At 40.4% G+C, this 15059-nt stretch overlaps 1 long non-coding RNA gene across 1 annotated transcript; it reads left to right on the forward strand.

Annotated features, from left to right (window-relative positions):
- Nucleotides 1-1695: 1695 nt before the first annotated feature.
- LOC141359438 (uncharacterized) lies at nucleotides 1696-2827 on the forward strand. Its single transcript, XR_012365877.1, has 3 exons — nucleotides 1696-1889; nucleotides 2148-2294; nucleotides 2469-2827. It is a non-coding gene; the product is annotated as an uncharacterized lncRNA (long non-coding RNA).
- Nucleotides 2828-15059: the final 12232 nt, after the last annotated feature.

A 15059-nucleotide genomic window follows, 5' to 3' on the forward strand; every position in this document is an offset into this window, starting at 1 on the left:
TAACTCTTGTGTTATCCATTTTGTTTTCAATTGTACATTACTCTTACTAGTGAAATTACCAATGACACCGAAGCTCCGAGGCGTGTGTGAAAAAAATGAACCAATTTTCATTGAAGCTTTGTATCGAAGCTTTATTCGTTCTGGCAAAATCGCGTGACCAATGACGTCGTTTCACACACACCCACGTGACTGCTTCGTTATCTGATTCAAAGGTTTAAAATCGTGCTGCGTGGCGTGCCCTCATGGGTTGTATTGGAGTATTGCGTTACGCGGAATTGATTACTGTATAGCAAGTTTACATTTGATGTATGCATTTCTTCAAGCATTATCACTCATCAAGCAATATCAAAACATAATTTTCATTTGTCATTTACACATTAAGCATCACTTATTCAAGAACACTTATAATGTCCATTTTACGAGCTCACACTTGCAAATAAGACGGTTATCTTTGTCATGTATGTGTACATGTTGTATATTATGAGTGTGCGCTATTGAGTTACCATCTTGTATATAGATCCAGACATGAGTAAACAATGTTCAGTTCAACCACATGCGGTCTCTTGTCATCAATACATTACATGGTGTCAGAAAGTCTATGATAAATTATGGATCAGCTAAAGCCCCCGGGAGCTCGATCTGTGCTTGGAAGGAAACCTAGCCGAGAACTGGGGCCTTATTTATCAAATGTGTGTACGCACAGAAGTGTGTGTAAAGTGTGCGTAGGAACAGTTTTACGCAAAGTATGGAATTTATCAAATTGCACTTATACGTAGAAATGTGTGTAAATATACGCACACCTCTGAGTATGCGTACGCAGAGCATCTAGTGGTAGAATAGCGATACTACACGACCCTGTTCCAGTGAGTAAAGAAGTGTCTATTTTTTATCCACAAGCAGGTGTTAAAAATGATTAATGTCAGTATGGTAACAGCAAATAAGTATAATGATTTATTTGTGATATGTATCTGTATCTGTGAAAGCTCTACATGTGATTTGTATAAATGAAGTCTCCGACAAATGCTTGACACAGTGCAATGGCTTATCCTTGCGTTATTGGAAGACTTGGCAAATAATCCATTCCGCCAGTAGCGCGTTTTCAAAGATCGCGCCAATGATGCTGGTTATATATGCTGCTGTCCAAGGTGGAAAGTTGTCTGTCCTCCTCCAGTTGCACCGATTTCACGTCGGTGTGCTGTGACGCGTTATTTTTTTTATTTTTTTGGCTGATAATTTAAAGTGCAACTTTCAGGTTACATTTTTTTGTGAGATAAATATATAACCTTGTATGAAAGTACCATATGAAAATTAAATGCGAAAGCAAAAAACATTTACAAAACTCTAAGCGCATAAATTTAGTAAAAAAGCTGAAATTTTCTAAGACCGCTCTCAAAATCCCTGTTTTTTTTAACAACGCGTCATATTACGTAGTCAGAGGCGCTCGTCTGACAGGCTCTACATTGGCAGTGCTGCGGTTGTATTCAGCAAAAGCAGTCGCAAATTGATGTGATTCTCCGTAGTTTCAATTTAGCATCGTCATGGTTAATAACTGTGTTAGTGGAGGTTTTACAAACTCCAGCCTGTCAGGACAATGAGTCCACAGGTTTCTTTTGAAGAATAAAGACCGCGCTATCTTCCGTGTCTGTGTGTGTTTAGCGCAGCACGAGGAAAGAGACGCGACTTCAGTTCAGCATGTGCTTCAGAAAAACGTGGTGGTGTATAGCGTTCACGTTAGATCGGAGGATTATCATCCCGGCAATATGATGGAGTTAAACATTGGATGCCGAAGCAAGAACCACGTGAGGCCTGTGTTTTTGCCGCCACGAGAAAACATGAATCGATCACGGTCCGTCTGAGATGCAGCTCGAAGATAACGTGAACTATGCACAGTAAGTCTTGTTTTTTAAACAATTGCTACTACCAAATCATTTAACATAATGATTTCATTCAAGTTTCTTATAAATATGGAAATCAACTAACTGATAACCTGCAAATAGTATAACCATCAAATCGAGTTACATCTTATTTACTTTGTTTGCATAGCTAATTCGTAATTCGTTTTTTGTCATGTGGTGTGTTCATGTATGTACCTAAGAAGTGACATGCTGTTATACAATTATATAAAGGTGAATCTGTTTTAATTCTAGTTGTCCAGCTACAGATGAAGATGCTTAGTATGATGAATCATCCTCTGTTGTCATGGACGAACCTGGCGATGTGTTATGGAGGAGGAAAAAACAAAAAAGACTCATCTGATGAGAAACCACTGCAAGAATCTCATCCTGTTCACACAAGTAAGACTTATTCATGTCTGTCAAAGTCAAAAATAATGTTTTTCTTTTTATTCAGGGCTGTTGGCAAGTTCATTGTTTGCTAAAGCCAGCTGATGTCTGTTGTACCATAACCTGTATTTTTTGTTTTATATGCTATGGTATAGTAATTTTCTGCTTTTTATATACATCTCTTAGGTCTGTGCAGCATGCATGTATCAGCATTTTTGGTGACCAGTGACTTCTCTTCTGAGGGACGTGAATTCCAAATGTGTGTTTGTTGTGACGTGTGTGAACCATGTGCATCATGCCTCTTGTCACAATACGTGCCTGCTGCACACGCGTTGGGGGGGTTTATGATAAAGGAAGCACTCATGTTCACAAAATACTCGCAAGACACTAACTTGACACTAAACTGTAATTACACAGGAGATTAAGTGAGTATCAGGCAAACGTGAGCATATCATTTGTCATGAGCCCTTTACATGCGTATGCAGCAGATTTTGACATCACGTGTGATGCACATAAGTTTACATGACGCGCTGAACACATATTTTGAAACGACGAGCCATGCACATGACGAGCTCAATGCATGTGACCAGCTTCGCAACGTGCACCCTCGAAAAAGAAGTCACCGGCCGACACTGACCCAGATCATCAAGATGTTAAAGCTGTTTGGGCTTCAGAGCATCTTGTCAGCACCTTCTTCCACCATGTACACAATTTCTACCATCGTGGCAGAATGAGAGATTTGCAGTAAGCGGTTGTTTTTTGTTAAAAGATTGTGAATGTTTGAACAATAGCATTTTATATCACTTTCAAAAAATAATATAAAGCTGACTCATCACCAAAACCATCAAAACCACTTTGACTATAATTTTTTTATCAGAACTGTATTACTTTGGTGCACACTGTTAACAGGGACAAATAAATTTAATCTATTTAAATATTCTGTTCTGGAATACTCCAGTTCACCACAGGCTCTACGAGAATGCACCACTGTCCTGTCTTCCACTACACCTGCTCCCCTCTCCAGATCCATCCAGAGGATCAACAAGGATGAAGCTGTTGGGATCTATTAATCACATCATTCACAATTTAACACACTTCAACACATTATTATAATACCCGCACATATGATGGGAAAGATTGTTAAATGTTTTTAAATGGGTCAGATTGTATATCTTTTTTTCGGTGCTACATAAATAAAACTAAATCGAATTACAAATGCAGATCTACTTGGTATATATCTGATCTAAACTTTATAAACCAGTTTTTATACGGTAAGACAATTTGTGATTATTGTTTATTGATTGTCACAAAATGGGGGTATTCAAACCATTTATAAAGTCCTCCTTCCTCTGGAACCTGTCCTCGAATGGCTGACACATGCAGGTAAGGGCGCCTGCACAGAGTTCCTTAGACGCCCAGCGGATAACTTGTCTATGCTGTATTTAGTGGTATTGTTTGGAGATGGGAAAACTATTAATATTGTTAATTTGAATATTGACTAGTGCCAGCAAAAATTGTAACTTAGTCATGACCTATAGGCAACTTGTAAATAAAACAAATTCATTAAGATTGTTTAAAAACAAATTTATTAAGATTGTTTTAACATTCAAATCTTTAGTTTACTGTTCATTTATACATGGATATTAAATAAATTAGTAATAAATAATCTCTGCCATAAACATACTCTATTTCTACTGGCCTGGCCTGTAGCACATATGGGTTCAGACAGCTCACCTCTCCTGCGGTTATGAGCAACATCTGTATCACGTAACGTAAGTGTGGATGGATATTAACATAACTTATAAGCATTAAAAAGACATAAAGTATCAATACTATCTTTGCTATTGCATGATATATGATAATAATCTGTACAATCTTGTGATCTGAGCACAGTATTACATCTCGCCAGATCACTGATCTCACCCACACATCTGTCCTTTTCTCCTCACATAACACTTCAATTTGTCTCTTCTGACCGTTCTGTTTAATCCTGACCAGTCCCTGCACTCTTGGCTGCATAGCAAACTCATAATTGTATGGCTGTAGTTCGCCATACGAGTATGAATAAACATTTACTCGTTCCTCAGCATCCGAAGAACTGTCATTGCAATCCATCGTGCGCCTCTCGTGATGTCACTTCCGGTTTGGCGATTTTTAGAGGCGGGTCTAAAATTTTCTTACAAAATTGACCCCAGAAGCCTAATTAGTGCATTTAGAAAAATATTTTTTTTTAAATCTATTTCCTACAGTATTTTTCTGTACTTTGAGTGAATGGGTGGTTTAACTTTCAAATTGCTCTTTAATGTCAAACCACTTTTTATTTCTAGAAGTGTTCTTATACACAACGGAATTAAACTAACTGGTAACATATTCCCATGCAGATTTGTTTTCTTTTGTTAGTCATTCCTCCCGCACTAAGTGAACCAAACAGTATGTGTTATTTGGATTCAAACTCATCCACCAGTAACTCAATTTCTGTGTCTGTAAAGTTCCTCTTTTTCGCTCTTTGCCATTTTTGCGGTGAGGGAAAAAGCACAACCATGTGACATATAACGGGAGGTGTTGTCACCATATATGGTTCATTGAAGGCGTTTCGGAATGCAAATGACTATGAACGTGCACGAGCATGGTCCTTAAGAACAAATGGGATTTATCATCAAGGATTACTTACTGATGTGCGTACGAACCACGTGCGCACGTTTGATAAATCCCGATTTTTTTGTACTTAGGCACATTCTAAATTTCATTCGTAGGTACAAATATAGAACATTTTCTACGCAATGTTGATAAATGAGGCCCCTGGAGAGGTTGGATCCAGCGATTTGAACTTTATCTTATCGCGAGTGAAATCTCAGAGAAGTCGTAAGAAATATGCCACTTTTCTGCACGTTGCAGGAGACGATGCAATCAAGGTATTCAACACGTTTACGTTTGATGACGATGTTGACGACTTCGAGACATTAAAAGAGTTGTTTGCCAAATACTGCGAACCACAAAAGAACCTGAAATACATAAGACATTTGTTCTTTATTAGAGCACAAGGCCAAGCAGAGTCTATTGATGCTTATGCTACAGATTTAAAGAACAAAGCGAAGGACTGTGAATTCGGAGAACTTACCCAGTCACTGATAAGAAACCGAATAATTTGTGTCATCACAAATAACCAGATCAGAGGCAGGCTGTTGCGGGAACCTGATTTAACCCTACGATGGGCAGTGGATATTTGCCGTGCCAGTGAGGTGTGAGTCAAAACCAGTTAAAATCACTGCAAGAGGAAACAGAAATTCTTATGCAAAAAATTCACAAGCAAAAGATTGGAAAAAGGGAAAAAGAATATGTTCAGCCAAAGAATGCACAAGATGTGGCTACAAGCATGAACCAAAGAAATATTCTGCATACGGACAGAAATACAAAGCCCGTCACAAAAAGAATCATTATGCAAAGAAGGGCATGAGTCGCACACAAACAGAGAAACAACGAAGAATTCATGGAATCGATCAAGATGATGAAATGTTTCTTGGAACAATTGAAGTGAAGGAGACTGAACTGTACCAAATCAATGAAAAGGATCAAGTGAAAAAGAACTGCAAACTGTTGTAAAACAGTGGACTGAAACCCTTAAGGTAAACAACCAGAAACTGATTGTTAAGTTAGACACAGGTGCAGACTGTAATGTAATTTCAGTGCAAGAACTGGGTGCATTGAAAATCGACAGAAATGGCATGAAAAAATCCAGATGTAAACTAGTGACATATTCAGGCCACAAGATGTCGCCCTTGGGTCAGCAATGTAAAAACTGAGCCAGATCAGACACACAATAACTTCTTATATTTCATAAATATAAGTGCAGACCCTCACTCAAAAAGCAGGCTAAGCCCAGGGGTCCGTAACACTACCCCCCCAAACTGCTTTAACACTTCAAAGCAGAACAGATCTCTCGTGACTATGCCAACACATCAAGATTAAAGTTTTACGACCACAAAAGAATGTGGGAGATTTTGTAACAGACAGAGAAACTTTCTAATTAGTCATGCATGTGTAACATGAGGGTTCGGTATGTGGTGGTAGATCACTCTTTATGATAATAAACAGCAGAATGGAGACGGAAAACTTTCTCAAACGGTACCTCTTTACTGAACACCATCACAACAACAACACTTCCTCCTCAACCCCTTACATCACCCCCACTAACCAATCAGAGGCTAGAACGTAGACTGATATAAATCAGTAAAGGAATCAGAGAGGCAGATTCGGCAGAATATCCTAACTGCATTAAATACTTAAACATATGTAAATAATTAACTAAACATTGTAAATATACTTTCATTAAATTAACTCAAATATGCCTCATATTAAATAAGCATTATAAATATGAAATATGAAATTCACTTCTAAACTTTACACATGTTTTCACTTATAAATGTATAAGGGAATTGTCTTAACTATTTCTAATCTCATCATGGATTATGTTCTTGGTGTTTATGTTATATCAGTATATTAACCCAAACTAGTTTAAATTAATGTTTAGTATTACTTGCTTAATCCAAATCATATCTAGACCTTGTTTGGTATCTATGTGTTACATTTTTGATTTCCTGAATGATAATATTCTTTATGTTTAGGAAACTCTTCTTCATAATAATATTATGAAACTCTATAACATTTCCACCTTAACTTCAAATCAAATTCCATATGCAAAACAGCATGTTGGAAGACAAAGACAGTTAACTTTCCCTCTGAAAGTGTGACCTCTGATTGGGTCAGACACATCTTAAAGGTGTGACCTCTTCACAGCTTAAAAATCCCTACCTAAGAACACTGTGGCAAATGGCTCGGAGTCAGATTGAGGCCATTTGGCGTCTGGATCGTAACAGCCCTAAAATTGTGATAATTAGATAACCCTGTCTCCTTTTGTGACAATTGTCGAGATCTCTATCACCTATCAAGGTTGTAAAATGGACGACAATTAAAACAAATGCAGTCTTCAAAGGAGGTTTAAAGGAATTCCACCAGAGAAAACTGAGACCCGATCGAACGACAATCGCCAGAGACACAGCAGGGGGCACAGACTATAGGTCTCTGATGAAACCACATTTAAAGATCACAATGAGCTGTTTAAATGTATATATATATTATATCTCTTTACTGCATGATGGTGTATATGTGACGCAACTGTGTGTTAACACTTTAGTTTTGTTCACTGTAGCGTGGTTCATATCTTAGGTATGAAATTATTATTCAACGTGATCGTAAACCCATGTCTTGTCTAGTATCAAATTAATCTACTTTTTATTTCCTAATCATTGCTATGTATCATATTACCATAAGCCGCATCAATTTCATTTAATATTGATTTGAAGAGTTATGGAAACAAACTTTTATCATTATGCAATTACGCAAATGTGAAGTCTTAAAGAACAAAGGCTTGTTTCCCGCGTGTGTTGTTTTATTTAACTTTTAATAATCAGACAAGGCGTGATAGCTGCTTTTTCATCTTTACTTCACAACTGCATAAGCACAACAAACCCCTCCCATCCCGAGGCTTCTGCCCATGCTCACAACTGCTGTGGCATGCTGGGTAATGGAGTTCTTAACATAACGTACTCATAACATCACAGCGCGCAATCAAACACTTCGCACATTGGTCATTCACCTAAAATGGGCTGGGCGTGTGAAAGGTCCAAACGGCCTATCGCCCAAGCCATCATTGCTCAGTAGCTCAGGAGCGCTCAGTCGCTCGGTTACTCAGGTAACCCGTTAGGGCAGTTTGGAAACTCGCTGAGACTCACCCGGAGTCCCTCGGATTCAGCATCTTTTCTCTGAGCCCTGTCTTACTCTTCGGGACAGTCTTTCCTGGCTTTGCGCTAGAGTTCGGAAAACCACGCGGACCAATCCGCCCTACGAAACAACTTAACGGACTCCTTCATCTTACGAACCCCACGGACTCTCTCTCTCTCTCTCCCTGCTCGCATCCGCGCGCACCAGAAACTTCGCACAAAGAGAGCCAAATGCAAGTATACGCTCGTTTTACTCGCTGATGTTTAAGCTTTACCCCTTATGGAAAATTAAGGCGATCCTTAGAGATTTTCCGATGGTTTGTGCAGATGTTAAGCAATAGTGCTATTGCCAATCTTTTAATCTCTCTCCGCTTTTCCAATCTTTTCTTTCTCATCTATGTTTTATGTTATTGTATGTGTGTATGTTTAGTTAGTAGTTGTGTATACTTCGTTTGTAGTTAATAAACCGGTTTTGCATTTTCAATATTGAATTGTTTCTGTGTTCAATGCTCATGAAATTAAAGTCAAGCTGCGAGTAGTACTTTATATCAGTGAGAAGGTTAATTTTAAAGGCCATGAAATTAAAATTTCTTAACGTTAATATACGATTATGGATATATGTCTTCGGTGGACGAACATATTAATTAATTGTTATTATTAATTCTGCTACGCCAGGTAAAACCTGATTAATTTGTATAGTTAATTACAGTTAATTATACATAATATTCCCTTTTGAGCTAAGATCTAAGATTCCCTCGGGAATCCCCGTAGTGTGTCGGTCGGAGGTTCATAGTGTTTGAAATAACATTATTCCCCTCCTTCCGCTGAATCGCTATAACACCAGGAGTCATGGGTTCTGCCGAGTTTTGAGTTGAGTTCTGAGGTCTTATGCGAGATGGAGTTCTGAAGTGGGAGTTGTTATCTGAGTTCTTATCTGAGTTGTGTTTATCTCTTAAGTTTTATTTCTGGATACATTTGAGTCCTTTCAGGACTCTCATCAGGATAAGGATGCGAAACTAGACGTTTCCAGCTTACCTCAATGTTTGTGCCAGGCCTTCGGCCTTGTCTTTTTCATTTTACCAAGGATCATCTCATCAATCCTTTCAGCCGAGATCAACGGAAGCCTCACCAAACTACATCAGGACACTTTCTTTTAATGGGCAAGACATGCAAGTATCATACTTAGTCTTCTCCACTGATGCATCACGCATCATTATTCCCTTTTAACTAAGGTGCATTCAAATTAAGTAACTGCTGGTTCGTTTTATGCTTTGATCTGCTGATTTACAAATACTGCCATAACTTCATGCTTTATTATTTTCTCTACTTAAACCTTTACATTCTTCCAATGCTGATGTCACAGGTCGGAGCGGACCACAGATGTCGTGGGTCTCGCCCCTTCCTAGTTTCCACCTCAAGGAGGTCCCAAGAGCACCCCAATGACCAGACACACAGAGAGCGTAAGTAAATATTAAAACAAACTTTATTAAATTATTTAAAAAGGGTATGGGGAAGGGAAAGGGGAGGCTAAAATCCAAATCTCCGGTTGGAGAAGCACAGTCTCGAGTCTACTTGACTACGTAGCAGGCCAATCCCAGGTGGGTCCTTCCTTTCCTTATCTTCTGATTCCTTGCGACAACAAACAGTTTATTCACTGGACTTCTCTCTGTTCTGCTTTCAGCAAACTGGTCCGGGGCACTCTCCTCTTCCTGGGTGTTAGGAGAAACAGAGGGTGAGTATTTAAAGGATGGTGGATCGATACCCGAGTTTGTATATTCCCAACTCCAAGTCGGTCCAGTAGGGGTGTTCCTACTCACCCTACACCCAGGGGAGCAGCACTCCTGCTGCCGGGCTCAGCTCCGCCTGTCAGGTGGAAATGTGAGAGGTTGCTTATGTGACTGTTTCGCCATTTCCCTGGATGGTGGCACAGGTAAGTACTGCAGAGGAAGGTCACTCTATCTGCGGTGGAAACACAGGTAAGTAAGCACTTCACAGGTAACTGGGGCTTTGCTTTCCCCTCGGGCGGCGTACAGCCCAAGCGGCTGGCTCTTAGCTTTAGGCAGAAGGTAAGTATAACACCAACGAGTGGGGCTTTTCTGTTGCTTCAGATAGCGCACAACTCAATCTGTTGGCTCTCAGCTTTTAGGCAGGAGGTTAGTATTTTACAGGTGACTGGGACTTTACTATTGCTTCAGGTAATGTACAACTCAATCTGCTGGCGCTTAGCTTTAGGCAGAAGGTAAGTAATGTACAGATGACTGGGGCTTTACTGTTGCTTCAGGTAATGTACAACTTAATCTGCTGGCTCTTAGCTTTAGGCAGAAGGTACGTATTTTACAGACGACTGGGGCTCTACTTCTGCTCTATGACTTCTCAACAGCAGGCGGGTACTTCACATAACATAACTCTTCCCGGGCGGTGGACTTATGATAAGTAGACTGCGAAACAGTAATTAGATGGAGCTTACAGACCTTTAGCGGCAAAAACATCTTGACACTGGCCTACGTTGAGGCTCCAAAGGACGGCGGTTGAAGCTGGAAACTGCTGTGCTGAGCCAAACGCTTCCCTCTCCTCTCCTCCAGCTGGCGGGACAAGAGATCTAGACAGGGGCGAACCTTTGAAGGGGCTCCACAACAGGTAATGTTATACACACAGCTAGTTTTCCTCTCACAGTAGCCAAGCTTTCTCCTTGCATATATATCTACTTTCCGTTTTACTCACACTGGTCTTTCTTGCTTGGTTACTTCACCACCGCCTCCACAGCGACAGGAAGATCCAGGATATCGATGCAGGGTGTCGATGCAGGGTATCCATACAGGATGTCGCGAATGGCATGTGAATAAAGATGTCACCTCACCAGCCTAGACGTCCACTTGCTTCACCAAGACTCATCCAGCCTAGAGGTGGCTACTGACGACACAAGCAGAGCATAACACTGCAAGTTTTCAAGTGTACACACTCACGGCAAGGACAAGGACTCACCCACTGCACTCCACACACTCGTAAGTGAAATAAGGTCACAACCACGGCTGACTGGGACTCATCCTGGGATTCGTTGGGCGCTGAGTACAACAGAGGATCGAAATGTGACCGTCGCGACACCCCTGCGTCTTTCTCTACTTGTGATTCCGAACGAATGTTATTCGTTACTTTCCACCTCTGCCCACCACGCAACGAAACAGAGTAACACGCAACTCAATCTGCTGTAATGACGTTTCTGACCCCAACATGGGCAGTGGGAAGTGCCTGTGACGTGAACGCACGTGATACACGTCTGGATCCGAACCTTACTTCCGGTTTCGTTTTTTTAATGGTCTGACTAGTTGCTAAACTGATCTCTTGAACAAATGCATCGTCGAAAATAACAAATGTTTTGGTTTCCTAGGTAATCTATGTGTTGTTTTTTTGCTTGTTATATTAATAAACTACGTTTAAATAACTTTGTTGTTATTTATTCTTAGCGGAGTTTACCAGAAGTTACGGGCGGACCGCGACAGCCGCTTGTTTATGTTGTTACTGCTGAAACGGTCTATAGGAGGCAGTAATGATGAATACTAAAGAGGATGAATAGTGATAACAGGTAATTATGGTCATGTGAGTAGAAACAAACACACATGAGAGCGATATGTTTAAACAAGATCAGACAAAGGTTGAGTTCTGCATATAGTAAGGAGTGGTAATGAGGGACAGGTTTCAGTAGTCTGGTGATTGTGATCCTTGTGGGAGAGTGCGCTGGGAACCTGGTGATTATGTAAAATCTGAAAAATCCAGAGAGTGAGCGTGGCACTCGTGACGATCAGGAGAGGTGAAAGACACAGGGACAGTCTTAGGGTGAGCAGGGGAACTGAACAGGTTTTGTGTTGAATTACTACTAATTAACTCCTTGACAACATTGTCTTCAAAATTAGAGCCAGAAAACTGGAGGACAGAATTAAAAAATCCACAAGGGGCAAACAAACATCTCATGTGTAGTGAGGTGAAGCAAAGGATTATCCAGTCCCAACCAAAAGCATGTATTCAGCTTAGTGTCATCCCAGCTCACCTTGTGTATCAGTTCCACAAACTCCTTAGTGTAGTTCCCCAGAGGCCACCCATTCTGTTTTAGAAAGAGGAGCCTGAAGTCCTCTGGATAATCCTTTTTTGGGTCAGGTATTCAGTCATGCTGTGTGCTGGAAGGAGATGAGGGAACCAGGAGAATCAGATACAAAGAACATTTATTTACTATAAACACAGAAACAACACACCACAGTCGACAATAAACAAAACCAGACAAAGGTCAGGGGGAAACAGGAGAACTTATAGAGGGTATGCACACGACATCACCTTCGGTGAAAGTGACTGCAGTTACGCTCACAGAGTTGCAAAAGACAGAGCGGCAGAAATTGTGTACGTCGTAAAATCAGCGAAAACACCGGGAAAACATGTATAAATTGGAAAAAGCTGTTGTGTGATAGACTGTACTAACAGATTTAACAAGAATTCAGAGCTATCTTTTTACAGAAGAAACCTAAAAGGAGAAGTATAAATGGATCATCCATGCCAACGTCCACTGACCACAGGTAGGTTGACAAGTTACTAAGGTCACTATCAAGTGCAACTAAATTTAATTTTTGCTGATAATTGTCAGTTATACTGACATTTTCGCGGCCGCCGCTAGAACAGCCAGCCATTTTGTTGAATGTCTTGCCCCTCAAAGGAGAAGTAAATCAGTAGCAGTAGCCATATGTCAGGTATGTAAAAATGTGGGATAAAAAATACATGAAATACACATAAATGAATACTCTTATTCTGTGTAATTGCAAAGTTTTTTTTTCAGTGAGCCTTCATTAAAAAACATCCATTATGATGAGCCTTGGTTCTACAAAGGTGGGATGGTTTAATAGTGTTAAATATACAATATGTCAGGAAAAGCAATGTCTGACCATATGCCAATGTCCGGTTGTTTGGAAAGTTGTTAGGGTCACTGTTAAGTCCAACTAAATTCAATTTAAGCTGATAATAGTCCGTTTTACCAGCGTTTTTCGCAGACGGCGCTACGAAAACCAGCCATTTTGTTGAATGGTTTAGGGCAAGCTCTGGTGTGGTCACATGGAAAAGTGACATCAATGCATACCCTCTATACATTGGAGTTGACGAGGGTAATGGCTGGCAGGTGAAGATGATGATGACAAGATGAGGAACAAGTGCGGGAGAGTGAGGGGTTCTTAGAACTGGAGTCCATGGGGAGATGACGGGAGAAAACAAAAGGAAAACCAAGCAGGCAGACAGACTGGGAATCTGACATATACATTATGTGGCAGTACGAGTTGAACTCGTAATTACTTTGCGTTTTTTGGCCAATCACTGTCCCTGGCTTCCCCCATAAATACACGTCGTAGTCCTTCGGACTGCTCTGTTGCTCACTGGTGAAGAAAGTGTGTCATACTTCCGGGTCACTTGCTCCGTGTTGTTTCGCTGCTGCACAACAGGTAGGGTAGCGGCTCTGCTGTCTCTGTATGTATCTCGCTGTTATCAGCCATTATGTTTACTATGTATTGAAAATTCGTAGATCACCAGTTGGCTGGCTAATCTACACGCTCAACGCAATAAAAAGCGGATGTTACTGAAAGCTACTGTTTGTACCCTTTGAGCTGCCTTCTCCTGGGTGATGCAAAACATTGCCTGATCGGTATGTAGGCACCTGGTGCCAGATTTATTTATGGTTGAATTGGCGTTAATTATTATTATTATTTTTTTTGTTATAAATAACAAGGACCAGGCTGGTTCAACTGGAGATTGACTTCAGCTGCAGAGCATTTATTCACTAACTGCTGTTTTGCCTGGATTATTGTCTGTGTAACGTGCATACTTTGAATGTTATAATAACGTTAGCTGTTCTATTCGATGGTTGCACATCTGTCCTGGATAGCTGGTTGTGTAAATGTGCACCCTTTGAACATTTTACTTGCCACTTTATTCGATTGTTGCACGCTTGCTCTGGATTGTCGTGCGTGCATGTTCGTGCTGTGAACATTTTACTAATCGCTTTATGTGACTGCCGCACGCTCGCCCTGGATTGCTCCTTGTGCACAGTGCACACGTGTGCTTTGAACATTATACTAGCCCAGGACTATTCAAATCTTACCCTGGAGGGCCAGAGCACTGCAGAGTTTAGCTCCAACCCTGATCAAACACACGGAAAGGAAGATTTGAGATTGGTCTGTAGTTGCTCAATACAGTGTTATCTAGGTTGCTCTTTTTCAGGAGGGGCTTAACAACTGCAGTTTTAAGGGACCTTGGAAAAGTCCCAGAGATAAGTGATGAATTTACCACTTCTAGGAAATCTGCTTCTAAACAGTTAAAGACACTTTTGAAAAAAGTTGTTGGGATTGTGTCAAGGGCGCAGGTTGATGTTTTAAGATGCTGTACTGTTTCTTCCAGAATTTTACCATCAACTGCTTCGAAATCAGACATCGTAACTACTTTCTGATGTTGTGATCTGACTTGTCCGACCCCGGCGCAGCTCAAGGATGTGCTGATCACCTTTCTGATATTATTGATTTTCTCAGAGAAGAAGTTAGCAAACTCACTACATTTGCTGTCTGAGAGCATTTCACTTGGAATGTGACTTGGTGGGGTTGTTAGTCTCTCTATAGTAGCAAAAAGAGTGCGTGTGTTATTTATGTTGTTGTTTATTATATTTGAAAAGAAAGTCTGTCTAGCTTTGCCTAGTTCCACACTGAAAGCATGAAGGCTGTCTTTATAGATATGATAATGGACTACAAGTTTTGTCTTCCGCCACATGCGCTCAGCTTTTCTGCATTGTCTCTTCATATTCTGCACCTCTGTTGAGTTTCTCCAAGGTGATTTTTGCCTGCCATTCTTCTTCCTGACTTTCACAGGAGAAATATCATCAATTGCACTCTTAACTTTCGAATTAAAGGAATCAAGGAGAAAATCAACAGAGTCTGCAGATATGCTTGGTGTTAAAGATATAGCCTTCATAAATAGCACACTGGTG

The sequence above is a fragment of the Misgurnus anguillicaudatus genome, chromosome 23 (genome assembly GCF_027580225.2).
Source record: "Misgurnus anguillicaudatus chromosome 23, ASM2758022v2, whole genome shotgun sequence".
In the NCBI taxonomy this organism is placed as follows: Eukaryota; Metazoa; Chordata; class Actinopteri; order Cypriniformes; family Cobitidae; genus Misgurnus; species Misgurnus anguillicaudatus.